The 22,280-nt window shown below is 38.9% G+C and overlaps 1 long non-coding RNA gene across 4 annotated transcripts in view; it reads left to right on the top strand.

Moving 5' to 3' along the window:
- Positions 1-22,280, top strand: part of LOC102900392 — an 89,531-nt gene that overhangs the window by 7,412 nt on the left and 59,839 nt on the right. Inside the window, exon 1 of one of the 4 annotated variants that reach the window (XR_006598260.1) lies at positions 4,443-7,858. The exons of 1 other annotated variant lie outside the window; for it this stretch is intronic. This is a non-coding gene — a long non-coding RNA (uncharacterized LOC102900392). Of the gene's footprint in view, positions 1-4,442; positions 7,859-10,419; positions 10,722-14,318; positions 15,857-22,280 lie in introns of those variants that run through there. 2 more of the 4 variants (XR_006598261.1, XR_006598259.1) reach the window with 2 other exon arrangements.

Genomic DNA, 22,280 nt, shown 5'->3' with positions numbered 1-22,280 from the left:
TTTCTTGCTGTGTAACCAGATGCAAGGACAAAGCCTACTAGGCTCTCGTCAAGACCAGGTACACATCATCAATCTCAGTGTTATCAATAAACAATGTTGACAAACTGGAAGAACCACTCTGAAATTTGCCTTGAACTCATAGTTACCAAGCAACACTATTATTCAGCACATTTCACATCTTGGCCAGGGGTCAGATCTGTGTGGATACATCACTTACTTCAAGCAAAACAGCCCAGGCCAACTCCAGGCCTGCTGGAATAACTCCTAACAATAAACCAGGACTGAACACTCACTTCAAAAAGTGAACTGACTGACTCAGTATATGGTAGGATAATGTCTGCCATATTCTGGACACTATCATCCACGTATTATTTTAAAATAGTCTCCGTGAGTTTCTCTCTGGGTATAAATCCCTGATGCCTCCCTCTGTAGGTTCAGACTAAGGCTGAGCCAATCTTATTGAGGAAGAAAGTTCAACTAAAGCTTTATTTCCCTAGCCAGTAAGATCTGAAATAGGTCTTGTCTAGCAATTCAGAGCTATTGGGGTGATTTCCAAAGGGCCTCCTGTTTGCTTTTCCCTTATTTCTAGCATAATCTCAACCTTGTCTTGTATTCCCTTTCTAGCTATCTGATTCTTTGTTTGTACTGTAGTCATTCCTTAAGGCCCTAGTTGAAATGGTTGGGTACTAGTATCCCACAACATTCTTGCCAGCCCCATCCATAGTTTGGGATCCTGCTGAGAATAAACTTTTATAGTAAATTGTGACTCTGATACCCACTTGACAGGAGACTGCCCTCTTTTTAGCCCCCAGGGGCAGAACTCCTTGGATGCCCCACACTAGGCCTGAATCAATCCCTGTGGACCCAAAGTCTTAGAACATTCAGCTGCCCTCGTGGGGCTACCCTTCTGCTCTTAATCAACAGAATTCTAGGTCCCTCCCTCTTACCACTTACTTTTATTGATAAAACCCCAGCATCCCTCATGTTTGAGCAAGGCTGGATTAAAATAGTTCAAATAAGAATAATCCTTGAGAAGGAAAGCTAAATTAAGTTTGTAAACTAGCTGCAAAACAATCTTAGAATTTTAGAACTGGAAGACTCCTTAGAGATGATCTAGGCTGTGGTTTTTAAAGTTTCTTTTCTTCTGGGGCATCTGGGTGGCTCAGTTGGCTAGGCATCTGACTTCAGCTCAGGTCATGATCTCGTGGTTCGTGAGTTAGAGCCTGGCGTCAGGCTCTGTGCTGACAGCTCAGCTCTGTCTCTCTCTGACCCTCTATCTCTCTCTTTCTCTCAAATTAATAAGCATTAAAAATGTAAAGTTTCTTTTTTTTTAAGTGGAATATTACATGTAAATTCACATGCAATTAATCAAAATATACCTGCTTGGAGGAGGGATTAGAGGTAGGAATTACAATCAGAACATATAGGCTATTTGGGATCTCCTCATGCTTCCTCCTTTGAGGAAGCATTAGGGAACCCCGGTAGTGTAGTCTGAGAATTATTAATCTATTCCGATGCATTTATTTTATAGAGAAGTATTTGAGGATCACAGATATTAGAGAGTTCCATAACATTAGTCTGAATGTTATTTTACTGTGTTTGTACCTCTTATGGTACAGGAAAGCAGAAATATCAGGTTATCAATTGACCAAATATAAATGACTTATTTATTTCCATTCTAGTAAATTTAAACAAACTTGCATTTTTGAGTACCTGCTGCATGCAAGATACTACCCTAGTGCTGCAGGAGAGGCAAAGGGGACCAAAACAGGTGCTGCATTGTGGAAGCTCAAACATTAATAGTACATCTATAATTATAAATCCAGGTGTCAAAATTAGTTTAATACAAAAATACAAAAAATGTTGAGCTTTTAAGATGAGTGTATCCATCAGGGTTTTCCAGAACCAATTTGTATGTCTGCTGAATACATATAGTATATATGACATATATGTGATATATGTATATATTTATGATATGTGTGTGTTATATATATATATATATATATATATATATATATATATATATACCCAGAGAGAGACAGACAGAAAGAGAGAGGAGAGAGAGAGAGAGAGAGAGAGAGAGAGAGAGAGAGAGAGACTGACTTTAAGGAATTGGTCCATGCACCTGTACAGGCTTTAGGGTAGGCTGGGGACTTAGGAAAGGATTGATGCTGAAGCTTGAGTTTGAAGACTGTCTGAAGACAGAATTCTCTGTCTCTTGGAGGAAATCAGTCTTTTTCTTCTTTAGGCCTTCAACTGATTGGATGAGGTCCACTCACAGTTTGTAGGGTAATCTGCTTTACTCAAGTCTATTGACTTAATGTTATTCCATCTGAAACATACCTTCATAGGGACATTTAGAGTGGTGTTTGATGAATCATGAGAGTACCATGGCCTAGCCAAGTGACACATAAAATTAAGCATCATAGTGGGAAAACTATGTTTTGAGGGAAAAACAAGGAAGTCCTCAGATATAATATAGTGTTTGAGGGTTGGGAGTTAGGAAGTGAAGGCATTATTAGTGTGGGGAGTAGCAGGAACTAATACACACATCTGGGAAAACAAGAGACCCTCATGACACTAAGTGGTCTACTTAAAAACCCAACTTAGGCAGTAGATAGTCATTATTCCTGATGCATGGACTGAAGGCAGTTCCATACAGACAAGTTTCAAAAACCATGGCATTCAAGTAGTAATTAGAATCTGATTAATTTTACTGAATTCTACTATTCTCCTCTTTCCTTGCCTTTAATTGGTTAATGTGTGACATTGTTTCCTACTCTTATCCATAGAAATGAGACTGACCAGCCATAAACTTTTCATTTGTACAGGAAGTAATTGCAAAATCTTTGTGAAAAAGAGGACTGAATTAGAAAGTGGAAGCCTTAGGTCTCCTTCCCAGTTTGCTGTGTAATTGTGCCTTATAAGAAACTGTAAATACCTTACCTATTTTCCTGATCTTCCATAGCAATTCTCTTTCAAAGGCAGGCAACTACTAACTTTATCATATGTGAATTTCTGGGGTGAAAATTTTACTTACTTTTTATAGGCAGGTTAGCAACTCATTCATATTCCCTTTTCCCCCCAAAGTTGTCCTTGTTTTTATTTTCAGTGTTATCAAATAGTTGTTTTTACTATTTGTGTGTGTGTGTGTGTGTGTGTGTGTGTATAATTTCTAATTAAGAAAGCATTAAAATTTTAGTAACAGCAACAATGCTTTGATATTTATGGCAAAAATGTTCTGTGGTACTTTCTTGGGTAGTGACTGAAAGAGGTAAGCTAGATGCTTTTTATCACATTTCAACCATATTTTTAGGCTCTCCCATGTTCTAGCCTTTAGGGGAGTTCCTGGGAAAGAGATGGAAATGAAAAGTGGACTTATTTTTAAGGAGTTTGGCATGGGAAACGTACTACAAGGGAAATAGGATCCCAGAACCTGGGGGCATGGGGCAGGGGTGACATGCTGTATTGGTCTCAGGTTGGCTGGCCACCACAGGAGAGGTCAGGGGCAACTTTACAGAGCATGTGATGTCGGCTGGGTGTTAGAGGATGAATGTGATTTCACTAGGAAAAGGATGGGATGGTCTTCCAGGCAGAGGAGCCAATGTGAGTACTGTCAGGCAGGTGTGAGGGTCCTGGTGTAATCAAGAAAGGCCAGCAAGTTCCTTACAGGGAAGGCCAGTGAGACCTGAATAGCTGGGAGGGTATGTGGAGGTGGAAGAGAATGAAATGAGACTGAAAAGGTAGATGAGCCAATAGAGTCTGATTGCTGATCATTTCAATACTATTTTAATCTATTTTACACATTTATTTAATCATTGATTTTTACAAAAGTGATGTTTGCTATCTGTAAAAATCGCTATTTCCTTTAAGCTTACTTGTTCTGTAAGGTTAAAGGTGGTCAAAGACCCAAAGGTTGCAGTTCTCATAGTTCTATCTGCTTAGGTCAGTGCAGCCCTGATTAGCTGCTTTAACCCAGAAATATGCACATTTCCACCTCTCAGAGAAATCCTTATACCTTATCTAACTGAAATGGTAGAGACAACAGATGAATGCTAAGCAGCATTTGGTTGGTAGAAAGGAATTGCCAAATGTTTGCAAGTAAGTTCTTATCAGAGAGCCATTGCACTGCCTTAAATAGCTAATAAAAACAGTTAAATAGCAGTTTATAAGTGATTAAGTGCAACATAAATATTCTCTAGTACTGCAATAACAATTCCTATGCAATGGGAAACAACTGTATTTGTTTGAAATTATTTGAATATGAATACAGTCTTGCGTTATTTTTAACATTAAAAAAATATTTTATTATTGTTGGGAGAGCGCAAGTGGGAAAGGGGCAGAGAGAGGGGAACAAAGGATCCAAAGCAGGCTCTGCACTTATAGGCTGACATCAGTGAGCCTGGTGCGGGGCTTGAGCTCATGAGCTGTGAGATCATGACCTGAGCTGAAGTCGGGTGCTCAACTGACTGAGCCACCCAGGTGCCCCTTGAATTATTTTTAACATTTTAAACCATTTTACTGAAGTAAAGGAAAGTAATAAAGAAATAAAGTTGGAAGTATCCCTAGGAATTCCTCCTACTATTATTTGGTTACATCCTCATTAATGGAATAAGCATCCAGTTACAACTACAGGGAAATAGATTCTACGTCTTTCACAAGTCACTTAAATAATCTCCACAGATATAAGCATTTATTTCACTTCACCCAACTGTGCTATGCTATAGCTGAAATCTCTTACATCTTTTAATCAAATCTTAATAGGGACTGAGTATATTGGTTTGGATCCTTTGTAACAAGATCATTATATCTGTTTGTTACTACTACCAGTCTTCCCTCATGCAAAAGAACACCAGTGCTCACTGGACAATGCTTAATTGTAATGTCCACTTCTAACCATCTCACTTTGAGAATGACACACACAGGAGTATCCTTTCCACAAATGAAGAAACTAAGCCACCACAGTAGGTCCATTTACACCAGCCAACCTTGCAAATCTCTTCAAAGAACAAAAAATTGTGTCTTTAGTATCTAAGCAGATCAACCCATACATTAGCAGCCCCTGAGAATCTCAGACTATGGAATAATAAACAAGTCTCCCTGCTGACTGCTTTCTCTATGAGGTAACTTGTAGAAGGAATGTGTAGAAGTTATAGAAGGAGCAATGGTAGAGGTAGACTATGGAATTCTGTTAGTGCTGGTGTGTTTTAAAACTATTGCAAGGCCAAACTGCTACAGAATTTGTTCCCAGACTATCATCTGTGGAAAAGCTTCTATTTGTGTAGTCGTGTTTCAGGGCAATCAAGAGACACTCTTGAACCATTATGCAGTATATTCTTTTCTTAACATGGAAGGATCTTAACTATGAAGATTTCAAAATCAATTTGTTAAAAGTTCCGTCATGTTATTTTCTTAGACTCTAGGCAACAGAAACAGAAAATATATTGATTGAACTAAAAAAAAAAAAAAACAAAACGAGAAAAACCCCCCAAAAATACAAAAAATTCAGAGGAATAGCCCATATCCTATCACATATTTAAATAATTCAAGAAAAAGTCTTGATGCTGCCTTTCTTTCCCCTTTATACCAATGCCCCATGGTACTCGTTCTCATTTGTTTCTCAAGATTATGATTATTGCTATGTTTTGAAAAGTATAATTACCCTATATTTGTACCCAGAATTCCTAATAGAGATTTTGAAAGCACCAGCATGGTAATGGAGAGTGAGGTAAGAGAACAAGGGGATGGGTCCTGTGTGAAAAATGGAGGCAGGAGGTCCTGAGCATTGTTCTTCCCCCTCAAACTAGCAGGTATGTCTCAAATGTGCTCTAACCTTGTTGGGTATCATATGTGGTGTGGTTTGCAGAGGAAAAGCCAATGAAGCCCCACCAGAAAATCCATCTCTATCCATGAAAGCCTTTTTCCAGAGAAGGTATTTCTCCTTAGTTAAAATAGGATCTGGATCAAAGGAGCAGAATGTGAAGACTTGGTGGTGTAATTCTTGCTGTTCTAATAAGCCATGTGATTGCCCAGCTCATTCCATCAAGCTGTGTGTCTGCTTCTTCTTCTTACATATGTCTCTGAGACGTGACCGTGAGATCTTCTCCTGAAGCACTTACATGGTTGTAGCAGCGAAGGTCAGAGTGCTTAGAGACTGAGGGATTTCATGTGCCTAGAAATATAGAACCATCTCCATGCTCTTGTTTCTGTGATAACGAGACAAACAAGATGGCAGATTCAGGATTCCTGTCCATTGTGTGTGTGTGTTGGGGGGAGGGTTTGGTGTGGGAATGAGGTGGAGGGTGGAGTGAAGGCAAGGAATGGGTAGAGGAAGGAGACTTAAGGAGGAGGAGGAGGCACTGGGAAGTAAGCCTAGGGCTGGTATCTGGGGAAAGGAGAACCAATACCTCTTTTGTTGTCAGGAAAGCCCTGGGCACAAAGGGTGAGTTTGAGTTTCACTTCAGGTCAGTCCAGGGCATTGTGAAAAGGCAGCTCTCAGACAGTGAGCTTAACTGACTGACTCTGAGGTAATTAAATCACTACATTAGGCTGCTGACCATGAAAGCAGAAAAATACAAGCACACAAAAAATAAAGAAGAAAAAAAAGCCCTTACATTTGTTTCTAATTATATAATTAAAATGTTTACTGTTCCATGTAATAATTATGTGGCTCATATTTGATCATGATGGAGTTTCTCTAATTAGTTAAAAGTTTTACCCATTCTTCTTGTGGGACAAAATTTGGTTTTATTTAGTCATTTTTCATTCAGGCATGTAAGGCTTCCATGCCATCTGACTTTGTTTTATTCTGGCTGGGGTCTTGGCAAATTCTGTGGTAATTTTCAGTTTTATTTCCTCTCTTCAGTGATGTCTGTAATTTTGGACAGCCAGTTACCTGAGGAAAGGATTGTTTCTTAGTCCTCCATTTGCTTTCCTAATGTAAATTTTATTTCTCAGACTCCATGATGCATGGTAGGTGTCAAACCAGAACGGTCATTCTGCAGCGCTGAGAAGGTCCCCTACAGAGGACTTGGTGGCCTCCACAGTTCCATTGTGACTGGCTCATTTTTCCTCTTTTAACCGCTATTACCTTGAGCTTCCTGTAGCTTTAGATCTTGATTATTCAGGGGCTGATTCATTACATCGCAAATTATCTAGGCACTTTATTTCTCTTCCTCCTCATCTCCTATCTCCTTTTTATTTTTTATTTATCTCTTTGTGTTTTGCCATTTTACAGATGACCGCCAACAGTCATCAGAATAATGCATGTGGAAAGAAAAATGACAAAAGGAAAAGCAGTTACATATTGTTCTTGTTCATTGTTCTGGCTAATGGTGGTAGCAGAGAAGACGCTGAAGTTTAGGACTAAAATTAGATTTTACTTTTAGTTATGTAATTCAATGATCTATTTATTGTCTGTTACTTCAAATAAGTAGTTTGGTGGGATAAGTGGGTTTATAGCGGTATTGAGAATCATTATTAATCTAATACAGGACAAAGATGGATTTCTTTCTATAAGACAAGCACCACACTGATAATCTGTAATGAGGTGTCCAGAGAGGAAAACGAAAACAGCTCGAGCCGGGAATACAATTGGCTAGTCAGTCATAAAACGTACCAGTTCTCTTGGGAGAAGGGCGTTGTGTCACTTCCGGGAGCCCGAAAAGTCTGTCCAATCAGAGAGAGCTCAGACCATAGAGGTGGGCCAGCCGGCCATGCCACTGCATTCTGGGAGTTGGGTGGGGCCACGTGGAGGGGCAGCAAGATGGCGGACAGGTTCAGGTAGCTGTTGGATGAGTTGGAGAAACAGTTGGGGTTTTCGTTCTAGTGTACACCTTCCATTTATCCTGGCTCTATGGTAGGCTACCCACTTCAGAGAAGACACTTGGTACCTGTCAAGGTGACAGTAAACGGATAAACTATTTTCCCCCCTCCTCCAATGTGCTAATAAGAAAATATTACAGCATTAGCTCTAAACCCCAGGGCAATTGTGCCCCCCATGGGGAAGTAATATCCAGGGACAGTTTTATTTGCTACAGCTAAGGTCACTACTGGCATTGAGTGGTTAGAGAGCAGGAATGATGCTAAACACACCTGTATAGCACAGAACACTGTTGAGGTTAAGAGTTTCTGGATAGAGGCATCTGTTTAGAATTCCCTAATTCTCCTTCTAGGTAATAGAGACACTTGTTTAAAAAAATGCTGTTCTGGAGGCACCCATCCATCCCTCTCTCAGTGTGGTCAAGAAAACAAAAATATGCCAGAAAAAGAGAGGCTCTTGAGGAAAACTCCTGGGTGTCACAATGGCATGTCTTCATGTGAAGTTAGTTTATGTAGTGATTACAGTCACCACTATGCACCCAGGAGAGCCCAACAGAGAAAATAAAGCATTTGGTGTGGTTTGCTGTAACTCGGTTGGCTTGTAGTGGGCAAAGCAGTGTGCTAGGTGCAGCCAAGTTTACAAAATCCTGGACATACAGTGAGTAAGAAGCCACTGACGCCAAGGACTGTGGTTAATGGGAGAGAAAAAGATAGCTAGGTAAGAAAACAGAGGGAGGTGAGGGTGCGTGGGCACACATTGAAGAGGCATATGTTCTGCACTTTAGGGGCTAGAGAAGGCATCATGAAGAAAAGATGGATAAATTGATAAATTGTAGTTAGCTGCTCTTGGTGGGTTGTGGCAGATAGTCACTCAGATCAGTAATAATCTTGTTTGGCACAGTCTATGGAGAGTGAAAACACAACACTCCTTTACTGTCTCTCTGGGGATGTTGATAGTTGTTTTTCCTCCTTGTCACATTATTTGGAAATGTGCCCTGTAGTGATTTCAAATGATTTATAATGAGCTAAGATGCTAATTCTAGCATCTCTTAGATTATTGTTGCTATCATACTTCATGCATTTGCTTTCTGCCTTCTCATTTTTAGCTTTTATAGAATTTCAAGAACAAGAAACTGTAATGTTTTCAGCATAATGTTTTGTTGGCTAAAATGTCCTGGCCATCCTAAGTCTGTTGAAAAAAAAAACACATAAAGAAATTTATTTATATACAAAAGGAAGTAAAACTAGGGGGTGCTTTTATCTTGAAATGAAAGTAAGTTCACTAAGAGAAGTTCATATGTGGTTATTAATATAGAGAGATTGGTTTTATTTTAATGTGGAAATAAGATTTTTTTTAAGTTCATTTATTTTTGAGAGGCAGATTGAGAGAGAGAGGGCGCACAAGGGAGGGGAAGAGAGAGAGACAGAATCCCAAGCCGACTCCACACTGTCAGCACAGAGCCCTATGTGGGGGTCAAACTCACGAAACTATGAGATCGTGACCTGAGCTGAAATCGAGTCAGATGCTTAACTGACTAAGCCACTGAGGCACCCTGGAAATAAGATATTTATTATTATTATTGAAATCTGGTTATTGACACACACCTCTGAATGCTAAAATAAGAAAATCTTTTTGACATAATTTAGTTGAACCTCTTGATTTTATAGGTGATAAAACAGGGACTGGAGAAGCAAAGTGACTTGCACAGATCACCAGTTATGTCACAGTTAATTCCCTTTTTAAACACATCACATTATTAGAAGGCTAGAACCCTCTAGTAATAGACACAAACTTTTTTTTTTTTTAATTTGGCAAACTATCTTGGGAGACTTAATTCATGAGTGAAATTTTGAAAAAAATGGAAAAAAATATCTTATATCTTACACTGGGCAAAAGAAAAAAGAGACCTAAGGATGTTTTGTTGTTCTGAGGGGGCATATATGTATCTGAGGGAGGTCTGTGCTTTTTCCTTGAAGGAAAATTTGTACGTCATCAGTTTATGAAAAAAGTCAGTCTGCCAAACTCATTGGTGATTCCTAAGAATCCAATCCATCTTAAAACTCTTCCTTAGACTAATTGACTGCATAATTTTATCTGTTCTACCTTCTAGTCACCCAGTGTCTTCAGCGAAAAATCTTTGTAGCCTCAGGGGAGATGCGCAAGCACCAGACTCTCATATTAGTTTCCTTGGTTGCCATAATGAATACTACAAAACTGGGTGGCTAAAAACAACAGCAATTTATTCTGCCACAGTTCTGGAGACAGAAGTCCAAAACTCAACGTGTTGGCAAGGCTGTGTTCCCTCCAAAGGCTCTCAGTGGATTCTGTTTCTTTCTTCTTTCACTTTCTGGTGAGTGTTAGCATCGCTCCAATCTCTGCCTCCGTTTCCACATCACCTTCTCCTATGTGTCTCTGTGTGCTCTCTGTCTCTCATAAAGACAGCTGTCATTGGACAGAGGGCCCACCCTAAATCCGGGAAGAGCTCAGGTCTTTAATTACATTTGCAAAGGCCTTTTTTCCCCAAGTAAGGTCACATTCACAGGTTCTGGGGATTAGGGTGTGGGAATTTTTTGGCGGGGGGGGGGGGCGGTGTTGGGGGGACACCATTCAATCCACTATACTTATCTTTCTACAAATAGCACAGTCAACTGTTCAGTCTTGCTGTCCCACAGCTGAGGTGACCAATTGTCCTGGTTTTCCCTGCATGACGGATTTTTCTGGAAGTGAGACTTCCGTGCTGAAGCAGAGGAAGGTGCATCTCAGGGAGACTAGGATGGTTGGTTACCCTATAACAGAACAAAGAGCCTGAATGACCAATATCCCCATCCTGGAAGCTTGGAAGTCATTGTTAAACCATGTCGATGTCAAAACACCAGAAAGCAAATGTCTCTGAGAAAAGGTGGGTTGTCCCCAGGTGCCCCTTCTTCTCCTTTTGACCTCTGCTTTGACAGCTGTGATGAGTGAGTCACAGGCTTCTGCTGGAAGGAGAGGCCTTAGGAGAGCAGTTCTGTCTGTCAGAGCCATTCTCCAGACTTCATTTCTGCTCATCTCATGACCAGTGACCAGTGATCCCTCAGCAAAGTTTCTTGTGGAGCTAGTAATGATTTACATTGTGCTAAAATGCCCTTCCTTTTTTCTCCCCCACCCCCTCCCTCATTAACCACCCCTTCAGCCTCCACAGCAGGAGAGTCAAGAGAAGCAGTGAGTAAAGCTAGGGCTTTGATCTTCTAAGAGGCAGTGTCCCTTTTTCTGTCTGTTTGGACCAGGGGTCACTGGGCGAGCAGCAGCACAGCTGACCTCTCTTTGAAGAGTTTACCACAGTCAAGGACACTGAATGAGGTCTGGCATCCACTTGCTGTAGAGATGTCTATGTGCAGTGGCCATCCACCTTGTTCTAATGACTTTGGTCTTGAGAGAATAAGATAAACCTGCCTTTAAACCAGCTTTATGAGCTTCTGGCACTGCACATACCCTCTTCCGACCTGCAGCTTCATGGAGATGGGCTATATCTGGTTGCATCTTTAACCCCATTTTATTCTCCAGGCTGAAAAAGATAAGACTCGTAGGGGAACAGCTGCTTTGGATCAAGTTAGAAGCAGTAAATTAAAAACAAAGTAACATGAATGAAATGATAGGATCAGGACATGATCTTAATGATGAAATGACTACACTTTTTGCTTTTGTCACATTAATTTCATCTTTCATTTACACTGATTTTACACATTTTCATGATTAAAAATTTTAATACCTAATTCAGTGATTTACAAAAAACTCTTTTGATCATTATCACTAGTAATTGTGATGGTTTAAACATGCAACATGCATTATTATGCAATAATTTTTTGTTGTTGAAAGCAAATTTTTTCTTTTTTTTTGGAAATGAGATATTTCTGAGAACCAGTTTTCATTTATTTATTAATTTATTAATTCATTCCATCTTGATTTATTTATAGTGTTTTGGAGTGTTTAGCTTTGTATACTTTTCTTAGTGGTTGTTCTCTGATTACATGTGCATATGTCATTTACAACAGTCTATTGGTATCAACTTATGTTTTACTACCTACTTTTATTTTTTTTATTTTTTATTTTTTAACGTTTATTTATTTTTGAGACAGAGAGAGACAGAGCATGAGTAGGGGAGGGGCAGAGAGAGAGGCAGACACAGAATCGGAAGCAGGCTCCAGGCTCTGAGCCATCAGCCCAGAGCCTGATGCGGGGCTCAAACTCGCGGACTGCGAGATCGTTACCTGAGCTGAAGTCGGGCGCTTAACCGACTGAGCCACCCAGGCACCCCTACTACCTACTTTTAAGATACAATTCCCTTTATATACATTGGCCACCACAAAGATGGCTTTATTATTTTTGTTTTAAACATCAAATATGATATAGGAAACTCATGAAAAGAAGGATAGTCTATTATACTTGCCCATTTTGCCTATTACCTATTTTTACCCATTCTCATGTTCTATTTTTCCTTTCTGGAATTCCAAGCCTTCTTCTGTTATCATTTCCTTTATGTATAGAGAACATTCTTTAGCCATGCTTTATGGCTGGATTTTCTTGTTTTTCTTCATCTGAAAATGTCTTTATTTTTCCTTTGTTGCTGAACCATATTTTCACCAGATATAGAAAAGAAGGTTGACAGTTCTTTTCTTCCAGGGCTTGAAAAATATTGTTGTGTCCTTTGTGGTTTTAGATGAGGAATCCCTTGTAATGTGTCATTTTTTTTTTTCTGGATATTTTCAAGACTTTTTTTTGTTTTTAGTTTTCAGAAGTTTAATTATGGTATGTCTTAGTGTAGATTTCTTTGGGTTTATTCTATTTGGGGTTCACCCTCCTGAATGTGTAAGTTTATGTCTGTCTCCAAATTTGGCAAGTTTTCAGTCATTATGTGTTTGAAAACTTTCCAGCCTCACTCTCTCCTTTCCTTCTGGGACTTAAATGATCCAACTATTAGCTTGAAAAAATATATATTTTACAGATTCCTGAGACTCTGTTAATTTTTTACCCTATTCCATTTTTCTTCATATTGTTCAGAATAGGTAAATCATTTTGACCTGTCCTCAAGTTCAATGATTGTATCCTGTCATCTCCACTCTACAATAGAACATATCCAGGGAATTTTTAATTTCTGCTATTGAAGTTATTTCTATTCTTTGTAATTTCTATTATGTTGCTGATATTTTCTGTATTTTTCATTTGTTTCAAGAGAATTCATAATTGCTAGCTGAAACATTTTTTATGATGGCTTCTTTAAAATTCTTGTCAGATAATTCCTTCTGATTCATCTTAGTGTTGGCATCTGTTGACTGTGTTTTGTCATTCAAGTTGTGATTTTTCTTATTCTTGGTGTGATCCAAGATTGATTTCTTTCTTTCTTATTTATTTATTTATTTATTTATTTATTTATTTATTTATTGGTGTCATGGAACTTGAAGTATTATATTATGAAGCTCCTACTGAATCTTTCTTATTTAGCAGGTAGTCTCTTGTTGAGGTGTAGCTTGAGGGCTGGGTGAGTGCCTGTGTTGAGCTTCATGCTGGGTCCCACTGACACCACCCACCAAAGTGGAACACTTGTTCACACTGCCTTGTTGCAGACAAATGGGATGGTACTTCAGTCACCCCTCATCCCACTAACACCTTCCAAGAGAAAGTGGGGCATGGCATTTTTGTTTTTGAGTCAAGGTGTAAGCTTAGCTCCCTGGGCCCTGTTAACAACAAAGAAGAGAATGGAGGGTTGAGTGGGAAAGGACTCCTTCTGATACCTCTTACCACCTCATGGGTGCTGATTGGGGGGTAGAGGCTTAGCTTCTCAGGGAACCAACTGATAGAGGGAGAAATGGGGAGCTAGACAGTGGACCAGCCTTGCTTTGCACTATCTTATTCTGTCTCAATTATGCCAGCTGGTTTAGTTTATTGCTCAGCCCCACCAACACCTGGGAGGGGAATCAGAATGTCTCATTCATTCACTTATTCAAGTAGAGTTTATTAAACACATATTGTGTCTTCCAGACATTAAAGAAGATTCATAAGGTCAGTGAGGAACCAAGGAAAGGTTGGTTCTCTTCCTTTGTGGACCTTGCAGTCTAGTGAGGGAGATAGACATTAAAGAAATAAATTTCTAAATAAATATTTAAATCAGGAAAAGTGCCAAAAAGGACTTACAAAGGAAAAAGTAGAGATGTCTTAATACAGAAAGTGAATTTTATTCTTATTTATTTATTTTATTTAACTTCAAGTTAGTTAACATACAGTGTAGTCTTGGTTCCATGTCTTACACATAACACCCAGTACTCTTTTGCCTAAAAGTGCCCTCCTTTATGCCTATCACACATTTAACCCATCCCTCCCACCTCCCCTCCAGCAACCTTCCCGATGTTTATAACAACATTATCAAAAATGGCCAAATTATGGAAAGAAACCAAATGTCCATCGGCTGATGAATGGATAAAGAAGATGTGGTATATATATATGCAATGGAAAACTACCCAGTGATCACAAAGAATGAAATCTTGCCATTTGCAACAATGTGGATGAAACTAGAGTGTATTATGCTAAGCAATATAAGTCAGTCAGAGAAAGACAAATATCAGAAAGTGAATTTTAATTAAACCTTGAATGAATGGGAGTTCACTTGCTGAAGGAAGTTCCAGGGAGAAGGAAAGAATAGCTAGTGCAAAGGTCACAAATTGAGAAGGACCTGGCACCAAGGTAGCACTGTCAGAGAAAACTTTAATACAAGGAGCATGCACAATTTTAAATTGTCTAGTAGCCACAATAAAAAAAAAAAAGGGAGGGAGGGAACAAATGAAGTTAATTGAAGTTAATTTTAAAAGATACATTTTATTTAACCTCAGCTGTCCCCCAATGTTATCATTTCAACATGTGATGAGCCTAAAAGATTAATGAAATATTTTATATTCTTGTTTTCATACCAAGTCTTTGAAATCTGGCATGTCTTATGCACTGTAGCACGTCGAAATTTGGACTAGCCATGTTTCAAGTGCTCAAGAGTCACGTGTCCCTAGTGGCTATTGGATTGGACAGCAGAGTTCTAGGGTATGATAGATCTCAGCTGAGTGATGGATGTGGAAAGTTTAAGCTCAAATCAGGGGTACAGTCATAATTTCTTTTTTCTTTCTTTCTTTCTTTCTTTCTTTCTTTCTTTCTTTCTTTCTTTCTTTCTTGAGAAGAGCGGGTGCAAGTGAGCAAGGGGCAGAGAGAGAGAGAGAGAGAGAGAGAGAGAGAATCCCAGGAGAGGCAGAGAGGGAGACAGAGAGAGAGAGAGAAAAGCGGGGCTTACCTGAAATGGGTCTCATCCTCACCCGAAGCGGGGCTTGAGCACACCCAATGTGGGACTCGAACTCATGAACAATGAGATCATGACCTGAGCCAAAGTCAGATGCTTAATGACTGAGCTACTCAAGTGCCCTAGAATCATAATTTCTATGTCACTGAGGTGGTTGGACTTGGAGAGACTGGACATGGGGAGATTTAGGCTAGGCAGTTGCAATAGGCCAGGTGAGAGTAGACTAAGCAGTGAAGATGACAACAAGAGAATAGTTTGGAGGAATATTTCAAAGGGAGAATTACCTGAACCCACAAGATTCGGAAACTGATTTTCTGTGGTGATGGCTACAGTTCTGGTATGAGCATATTTTCAATCAGTGCTGTGAGCACTAGAGCAAGAGCAGGTGAGGGTAAGAGAGATGTTTGTTTTAGACAAATTGAGACTGAGGTGCCCATAGGATACCTTGTGAACTAAGACCTTGGACAGAAAGAGATAATTAGTGCTTCTCCCACAGGTCTGCACAGACATGGCTGAGAGGTGGCTCTGTCACTGGGCCACTTCTCTACATGTCCTTGGTTTAGTACCAATTACCCGGGAGGCATGGAATAAAAGAATTGACTCCTGAAATGCCACCTTCATGAAACAACAGCAACAACAATAAATCGACCACATGATGACATGGACCGAGATGGGAATCTATTTCCTTTTTTAACGTCTTTAAGTGCAAGATAGATGCTCAGGTAACTGACAATAGTTGTTTCGAGCAACAGAGAGGACTAGTTCATTTCTCAAAGCTTTTCCCAACCCATGAGTCACAGAGCTGCTGAGAAAGAAGAGGTTGTGTGCCTGTCCCTGTGTGGGGTGCTTCTCCTGATGTCCAGCTGTGCCAGTGTTTCCAGCACTGCCTGCTGATTTGCTCTTGACTCTGCCTCCTCTTAGTTACAGTTCACAAGCTGGGCTGGTTGGCCATAGATATAGGAAAAAACAAACAAAAAACATGCAGCCTTGGCTTTTTAGGAGTAAAGGTAGCATTAGAAAAATAAATGTGGGATTTATTTTCTCAATGTTTACTTATTTATTTTGAGATGTGGGGAAGGGGCAGAGAGAAAGGGAGAAAGAATCTCAAAGAGGCTCCACACTCAGTGCAGAGCCCAATGCAGGGCTTGATCTCAGGAACTGTGAGATCATGACCTGAGCTGAATCAAGAGCCAGATGCTTAACCGATTGAGCTGCCCAGGTGCCCCTAGATGTGAGATTCTAAGTGCAGAACTTCCATTGCAATCTGGGAGCTCACTGAACATGGTATACACCCTCTATTAGTGCTTCACATGGGAGAAGAGCCAGGAAATAGTAATAGAGTACATTTCAGAAGCATTTACTAGTATCACACCCTACCGTAGGGGCTTACAAACACTGTCCCATTTACTTCTCACAATACTGTAACATAATTACCATTTTCTGCTTTTTAATGATAAAGAAATTTAAGTTTAAAACGCTGGGTACCTTGTCATAGGTTGTGGATCCAGAAAGTGTCAGAAACTCAGAGCTGAACCTAGTCCTAACTGATTGCAAAGCTCTCACTCTCTGCTGCACTCTTCATGTTTGGGGAAGGCTTGCCATCTAAGGGCAAGCATCAGAGCTTGTAGATCTCTTGTGTAACCACTGCCCGAGGGGACACGGTACCATATCGATGTGAGGATCTGATATGGTGATGTGAGCAAAGGCAGTTAGAAAATCTGTAGGTTCTAAGGTCTGACTCCCAGAATGAAGAGTTTTGGGGGAAAAAGTGAAGGTGTGGAAGGGGGTTGGATGTTGGATAAAGGCTTGTGCCCTGCGTAGGCAGGTAGCTCTGCTGGTGAAATATGACATTCCCGGAGACTGAAGTATATTGGCTGAAGGATGCTTTTTGGAAGAACACTATATGGTATCCACTGAAATATCCTTCCACTGATCTTCAGGGGGAAAAATATCCCCCTCAATTCCTTTAGGAGAGGGAAATAGAGCAGAACTGGATGCTGTAAGAAAACTGAAAGAGTGGGACACCTGATTTGGAAGCCTAGTTAAAAAATTGCAACCAGTTCCAAGGGGAGAACTCTAAAGGATTATCTATAGCTATGTGACCTTGGTAACCTGCTTAACCAACCTAAAGCCTAATTTCTCTACTTGTGAAATGGGGAGAGTAATCATGACATTGTGTAGTGGTTGTTGGGATTAAATGAGAATATACATGAACCACTTGGTACAATAAACCTAATGCTCCTTTCTCTTGCCTTTCTTGCCTTTCTCTGTCTTTCCCCTCCTTTGGTAAACAGCACTTTTGTACACTAGTGCCAGAACTCCTACAGTCACCACTATTTGAAATTTTTAGCTTTGAATACACAAGCTTTATTCGGTTGGAAACTTGTTGATTTAGTATGAGGCATCCCTGGTTTATAATCAGAATAATTCATGATAACCCATCTTAGTTACAGTGTTTCAGGCCAGAAGTCTTGGGGTTATCATGACACACCTCTTCTTGAACCCCACATCCAAAATGAACCAATCTTGTAGGTTTTATCTATTCAGAATCTGGTTACAGAATCACCTCTACAGCTAACACCCTGGTGATAGGCACCATCACCTTTTACTTGGCATTGAATAGAAGATTCCAAATTGCTCTCTTCTTTTCTGCCTTGTTCTCCTTTAGTCCATCCATTCTCAACACAGCAGCCAGAGGTGCCTTTTTACCCTTCACATAGAATTCATATCATGGTTTCTGCTCCACACACTCCCAATAACTTGCCATTTCACTCAGAGTAAATGTCAGAGTCCTTACAATGGTCCACAAGGCCTTATATAGGCTGGCTTCTTTGTTACTTCTCATCTTTCACCCTTTTCTACTGCTGTCCTCACTCCCATTCAGTTCCAGCTATATTGGTCTTGTATTTCCAGGACCGTGACCAAGCACCCTCCTATCTTCGGGCATTTGTACTTTCCTCTACCTGGGAAGCCCTGCATGATGGGTTGGTTCCTTTTTTATGCCTGGGCTGGAAAGATGCCTTCTCAGTGAGGCTGCCCCTGACCACACTGTTACAATTCCTCTCCTCTCCATTCTTCTTTTTGAAAGTGTTTGTTACTTTCTACCACTCTACTATATTTTGTTGAATTCTGAATGTTATCACTTAAGGCTTATATCACTGTTTCATGGCCTGCCACAAAGAAAAAAGATCACCAATTAAAATATTATTTACCATCAATTTAAAAATGCATCCCAATTTACATACATCAAAATATGGGAAAGGTATATGTTAAAAACTAATGAAACATGATACCCAATTTTCTCATTTAACTTTGTTTAATGCCTATTTTGTTACTATTTTGTAAACTCCATGAGAGCAAGGATTTCACTGTTTATTCACTGTCTAAAACAGGGCTTGGCACCTAGCAGGTCCTCAATGTATAGCTATTGAATGAATATAAGACGTGACTCCCACCAAAACATAAGTATAGTGATAAGACATGGACATTTAGAAATAGGCATTGCAGGGTGCCTGGGTGACTCAGTCGGTTAAGTGCCTGGCTTCATCTCAGGTCATGATCTCACAGTTCGTGAGTTCCAGTCCTGATGAGGGCTGTCTGCTGTCAGCACGGAACTTGCTTTGGATCCTCTGCCCCCCTCTCTTTCTGTCCCTCCCCTGCTTGAGCTCTCTATCTCCCTCAAAAAGAAATAAACATAAAAATAATAGGCATTCCATGATGAAGGTCAGTTCAGTAGCTTGCTTGTGCTTTGTGAACACCTCTAAGCAAGAGAGCAGAATATTCTTGCTAAAGCTTTTATTTTAATTACAAACATATTGTGTAGCTTAACCTGATACGTGTTAATAAATAGCATCAAGACCCACCTCCGTTCTTCCCATCACAGGACCAAAGGATATTTAAAAAAGAAAAGGAGAGAGGATTTAGGAGTAGATTAAGGATTCATTTTCCCTCCACTATACCACACAAACCTTTTTTTTTTTTTTTTTTACTCATGTGCCCACACTTGACCTCTTGTTTCCCTCTTTCACCCCGGACTTCTGTAGCAGCTCCGTGACAAGGGCATCTAATCATTTCTAGCATGCGACAACATTTGGTTCAGATTCCCTTATCAGCATTACCTTTTCTTCTCTCCTATTTGCCCCACCTCCACCTTAAAGGGGACCTGGAATGGACCTCAGGGATCATTGACATGTCCACCACTCTTCTTCAGACACTTCATGCAGAAAATCTTTCAGAGATGTGATTGTGGGAAAGTAGACCTGGAAAATAACTGTCATCAAGACCTTTACATCTCTTAAAGGAATTTACTCCAGTGACATTGCCCGGCCCTAAATTTATTGTTCAAAAATTAAGAATCTACGTATACAACTGTGGGTTTTATTACACATTTACAGGAAACTCATCTAAACTCCACTTATTTCCATTATAAATCAGTTCACTTAAACAACTTGAGAACTCCAATTTGTATTGGAGTAAAAGGCAGTTTCAGTTAGATTTTTGAAAAGTTGTTTTTTTGCCTTTGAAAAATGTGTGGATAGCATTATGGTAGTTTTTAAATATGTTGCATATATTTGACGTATTTTCATTATATAAATGCATATTCAGTGATATGAGTGTTAACGTTCACAGCTCCAACTAAATGAAACATTAACTATGGCTTTTAATTAACACTTAGAAACTTCAATCTTCAGAAAATGTTGCCTTTTAAAATCAGAATTACTTCCAGATTTCTATAGTAGTCTGACTACAAAAATACTTTTAAATATATCAAATTATTGTGGTGGGAGCAAAATCTGAAATTTCTCTTTTTGTTGACCTTTGAAGACTTTAGGATTCACTTGAGAAAGTATCACTTCTTTGAAAGTCGAGCTATTTTCTAAAGCTCTGTGTAAATCAATGTTTGCTGATTCACTGTGATCCAGGGTACTTAATCAGAAGCAAGTGTTAGGAAAATTCTTCACATGAAAATGTAAATTTTTCCTGCCCCAACCCAACTTTGTAAATAAGGTGGCAAAAGAAAACACAATGAATATATAAGCAATGTGTTCAGTTCACACAATTCTCAGAGAAATTTAGAAAATCGAATCCTCTATTTTTTATGAAGTTATACAATGAGATACATGTAGTTCTTAATATTAATTGTGTAATTTGCTTGAATGTTATATTTCCTTTAATTTGTTTTCTGGAATATAACAAGATGACAACAGACAGGTGGAAGAAATATGAAGCAATTTGAGACACAAAAAATTTGAGGTCATTCAAACAAGTATTGTATTTTGGCAAAATTTTTAAATTTGAAGTTTTCTTCATTTATTATAATGGTGTCTGCTCTGAAAATTGTTTTAATTTTTTAAAAAAATGTTTATTTATTTATTTCTGAGAGATTGAGAGAGAGAGAGAGAGAGAGGGAGACACAGAACCCAAAGCAGGTTCCAGGCTCTGAGCTGTCAGCACAGAGGCCGACCCAGGGCTTGAACTCACAAACCATGAGATCATGACCTGAGCTGAAGTCAGACACTTAACTGACTAAGCCACCCAGGCACCCTTGTTTTAATTTTATTTTTTAAACCACTCTATTGTAGTATGATTGACATAACATTAATTTAATTAAAAATTTTTTTTACATTTATTTATTTTTGAGAGACAGAAAGAGACAGCAGGAGCAGAGGAGGGGCAGAGAGAAAGGGAGACAAAGAATCAGAAGCAGGCTCCAGGAGCCTGAGGATCTGAGCTGTCAGCACAGATCCTGACGCGGGACTTGAACCCACAAACTGTGAGATCATGACCTGAGCCAAACTTGGACGCTAAACCAACTGAGCCACCCAGGCGCCCCTAATATTAATTTAATTTTAAATCTACCTCCAACCTTAAATGTTTTTACATATTGTTTCAACTGCTGCTAAATATTTTCTAATCATATTAATTTTTTTATAAAGATAAAACAAAAACCAAATTCTAAAATTAAGATGCATGTAACATCCTCTAAAATAATATCAAATATAAATTTAAAAGAGAAAGGCCCTATGAGTGAAATAAATGTGAATCTTGATGACATTTTAATCTCAAAATGTTTCTCTTGAGCAAAGACTTATAGATACAGTTTTTTGAAAGTTTTAAGTTACCACAATCATCTTCTTTTGATGTTAGAATTAAGTAGCATTATTTACTACACAACATCTATTTCTTTTGTAAGTGTATTTTCTAAATTTTGGCATGTTAGAAATCATATGAACGTTTTATTTATGTATTAGGCACATTTACTGAGTGAAGTTTATTTTGGGCAATAATATAATAATTTAATTTTAGAAGACATGGGATTATATGGTTTTCGAAGGAAGATATTTTCAAATTTAAATGTTAAATATTGATGCTGTAAAGCCTGAATATAATTACCAATACATAAGTTAATGAAAGTGTGTGTAAGAATCCCCCTACAAAAGAGTACTCTGTAAAGTTACTATTATTTTCACCAAAATGGTAAAAAGACACTTTGACTATTTGATTATAATTATTAGACTGTATCATGTATCAGATTATAATTGGTGCACACACTTTATCTTTTCAGTTTCTTAACTACATATTTTGGTAGCCCTTTGCCCTCCATAATTTTTATAACATTTCTATTGATTAGAAAAAGTCTAAAAGTTCTAACAATACCATACTTCAAGATTTTGATGATATTAATAGTTGGAACAAAATGGAACACATGGAAATAAAGTGCAATTTAAAATTAATTACCTTTCTTTTATTTTTTTTAAATACATTTTTTATTTAAAATTTTTTTTAATGTTTATATTTACTTTTGAGCATGAGCATGAGCAGGGGAGGGGCAGAGAGAGAGAGGGAGACACAGAATCTGAAGCAGGTTCCAGGCTCTGAGCTGTCAGCACAGAGCCGGGTGCAGGGCTTGAACCCACAAGCTGTGTGATCGTGACCTGAGCTGAAGTCAGCCGCTTAACCCACTGAGCCACCCAGGCGCCTTAATTGCCTTCTTTTAACATGGTTTTATAGTCTATTATAAACCTAATAGCTATGTAGCTTACTAAAACATATCACTGATAAGAACTCTAATGTTTCTAAGTTAAGTGTATTGTAGCACATTTAAAAATGCAATTGTCCAAAAAAAAATTCAGCTGTGAACTACAG

This window comes from Felis catus, chromosome B2, assembly GCF_018350175.1.
Source record: "Felis catus isolate Fca126 chromosome B2, F.catus_Fca126_mat1.0, whole genome shotgun sequence".
Taxonomy (NCBI): Eukaryota; Metazoa; Chordata; class Mammalia; order Carnivora; family Felidae; genus Felis; species Felis catus.
This window is presented reverse-complemented; position numbering and strand designations above follow the sequence as displayed.